Source organism: Apium graveolens, chromosome 4 (genome assembly GCF_009905375.1).
Source record: "Apium graveolens cultivar Ventura chromosome 4, ASM990537v1, whole genome shotgun sequence".
In the NCBI taxonomy this organism is placed as follows: Eukaryota; Viridiplantae; Streptophyta; class Magnoliopsida; order Apiales; family Apiaceae; genus Apium; species Apium graveolens.
Window position 1 is genome coordinate 87819582 of NC_133650.1, and position 3552 is coordinate 87823133.

Consider the following 3552-nt stretch of genomic DNA (forward strand, 5'->3'; position numbering starts at 1 on the left):
TTTGCCAAGCCAAAAAGGAAATCAACCAAGCAAAATATCATAACACAAAAATTAAAAATTTGACTTTGCTCCCATGAAGAGAAGCTCTCGGCCAAAACAAACCCAGCAACTTGAAATTGTCATATCTCCTTCAATACTCACTCAAATGTTGTGTTCTATAGCTCTTTGGAAAGGTATTGAGATGGCCTACAACTCTTGTTCACAAGTCTCTTCCAAATAAGCATGGTAAGACCCTCATTTTTTACAGTTCTTTAAATCGGACTTTTAGAAACTTCAAAGCCTAACTTTGCATTCTTGATTTCTTTGGAAATATCAAGCTTGTAGGAGGCTCCATAAGGCTTCCTAGTAACTTTCCACCCTCCAAGAAAGGTATAAATCTTCACACCCTTTAGTAATAAGTTTTAATGTTGAAGTTTGGAGATGGTTTGGATGGATGAGTAGTTATTCGAATGATAAGCATGATTCGAGCTTAATTGTTAAGTAGTTTAGTTGAATTTGGAGATGTTATAATATATGATTGGATTGAGATCCTTGATCTTATTATGACTGAAATCAGTAGCATTGATATGTATCTTGAGTTGTTGTTGATTGGTAGTTGGATTGATATGATTTGGAATGGTAAAAAAATTGGGAAATCGCGTAAACATAGCCGTCGTAACGTCCGATTTTCTTTAGACTGTTTTGTGCATAACATTAGGACCCGAGGACCCCCTGCTAGATTATGACCACTGCCATGTTTAGATAGCTCATGTTACGAGCTTCGTTTTGATATGTAGTTCGTTCGATTCCGATGCACGGTTTAGGAGAAACGACCGTTTCAAGTAACGGCGTTTCGCGAACGAAACATTTCCCCTCGCCTTACTTTGAAACATAGGTTAAAGACCAAAAAGGATTAATTGAAGTATGAAACATTTATGGTAAGTGTGTTAGGCAGTTGGTAAGACACTCGCGAAGGAATCGCCTTAAAACTCATAAAGGTTAAATTATTAAAAATGGTGGAGCCGAGGGTACCCGAGTGACTTAAGCGAATCAGTGAGCGCAAAACGAGCGTTAGAATCTAAGTTAGTTAAAGTATAGATTTACAAGTGACTTTGGTTTAATTCCAACTTACTTGTTGCTTATAGGTTACCAGACTCGTCCCGAGCCATTCGTAACCCCCAGTCACTCAGGCAAGTATTCTATCCGTTATACTGTTGTTGTGATGTATACATTTGTATATGCATGATCTTGCGATAAATGCATATTGGTTATTTAGCAAATTTTTGCGATATATTGTAGCATGTGATATGGTATATATGCATGCCTGTTTCATATTCTTGAAATATATATCTGTTGGTTCATTTGATAATACCTATGCTAGAGGATAGTTGTATCTTGCATATACCCTTAGTATAGGGACCCAAAGGTGAAAATATTTTCTAAACCGGGAGTCGAGGATCCCGAGTAGATTTTGTATATATGTATATATAATATATATATTTATATATATATATACATGGTTATAGTTTTCAAAACTATTAATCGAATAAGATCTATTCGATAACTTTAACTTTATTTTATTATTGAATATTATTTTGAATATTCATCCGAGGACTTATGACTCCTTTATTTTATTTATTGAATATTATTTGAATATTCATTCGAGGACTTATGACTCTTTAATATTATTTATTGAATATTATTTTGAATATTCATCCGAGGACTTATGACTCCTTTATTTTATTTATTGAATATTATTTGAATATTCATTTGAGGATCTATGACTCCGATTATGTGCTGAGATATATTCTTTATTTTATTAAAGAATAAGGTGTCAATAATCAAACTTATTTTCGATTATTCAAATAAAGATAATATTTTCATATAAGTATATCTTTGGTTATTTAATACTCATTTCAAGTATAAGTTTTAATACTTCTACTTCGATTATTTTTATAAAGATTATTCTTTATGGGAATATTATTTAAATAATAATATTCAGTCATTTTCTAAATATTCTGGGGACTGATTTACTTCATTAAATCAGCCTTACTCCAAACACTCTTTAAAGTGTTTTCGAGTCTTCAAAATGATTTTTAAAAGTTAGAGCGGATCCCAAAACTCATTTTTATATTTAAGATCTTCCTTTTTAAGGGGATTTAAATACTCGCTCAAAACCTGGGGAATCCGGCTCTGTGGTGTATTTTATATTCGCAACGAGGTTGCAGATTTGGTAAATGAATTGATTACTTGCCCAACGTTCGGGAAGTAAGCCCATCTCATTGAGTCGGCATAAGCGACAGGCCGGGGTACGGTCTATTATTGTGTAAGTGGCTGGGTGGCAGTCCATCAACGCGTGAGGGGCCGGGGTACGGTCTAGCGCGAGGTCCTAATGCGGCCAGGGTGATGACCGGTGAGGAATTCATCCATCTACAGTAGAAAAGGTTACTTATTGGTATCTTTGCCTGATCAGCAAGATATCGGGTTTATGCCAAAATTCTTTTCCTTTCCAAAATTCATTGGATGTTTCAAACTCTGTTCATACTTTACATAACAGAGGTTCCAGGAAATGTTTTAGAGATATATATATGTGGATATATATATATCGGAACTAAATAAAGTATCTCATAACTTTTTCATTCAATAATATTTCAAAGATTGAATCTATTCAAATCTTGTCTTGTAGTCTCATCTATGTGATGAACTTTTGAAACTGATTATAACTTGAACGGTGGTAGTTCAAGTAGTATTGGGAAAGATATAAGTATATTGGGGTATTTGGTAACCTCATCTTTTAAACTTATATCTAATTAATAATTGTCTTATGAATGACAAAGATTTTCAGAAAAAAACGTTGAGACAAGGTTAGATATATGAGATCACCTTGCAACGATATTTTTATACAGTTATACACTGGGACTTTGTGTATATTACGCATGGAAGAGGACTTCCAATATTTTGAAAAGTATATATGTATATATACTGAATATTTTGCGACTTCATCGCATTAAGATATCAAACTTGGTTCATTTCTTTTGACCAAGACTTTCATGAGTATTATGAGTAGGCTCATATATTGTAAATCATTATACATATTATTTTGGTGGGCTTGCTGCTCACCCTTGCTTTCTTCTTTCATCACACAACAACAGTTAGGAAAGATGACCAGACTCCAGCAGACCCAGCGCAAGCGCGTGGGAAGCGTCCCGCGTCTTCCCGTTGATGTTGTAGCTGCTATAGCTGCAGAGGTAGATCTATTGTAGATCAGACCATCTACTTTTGAGAATCAATTATGTATAATTATAACTTGTGGCAGATAATGGCAATTAACTGTAAATTTATCAAGTAATCATTTTGGGTTGTAATAACTTTTAAATTGTGGATTCAAAGACTTGTACTTATTTAAATTTCATCTCTGAGACTATAACGGGTTGTGGTGTGTGTTAGTGTGGGGTCACAGCATAAGGTTATTATTATTAATTAAGTGAAGTGATATTGTGGAAAGAAAGACCGTGACGACCCGGATCCTCGACCCCGGATCTGGGGGTGTTACATATTGGATATCATGAAGGG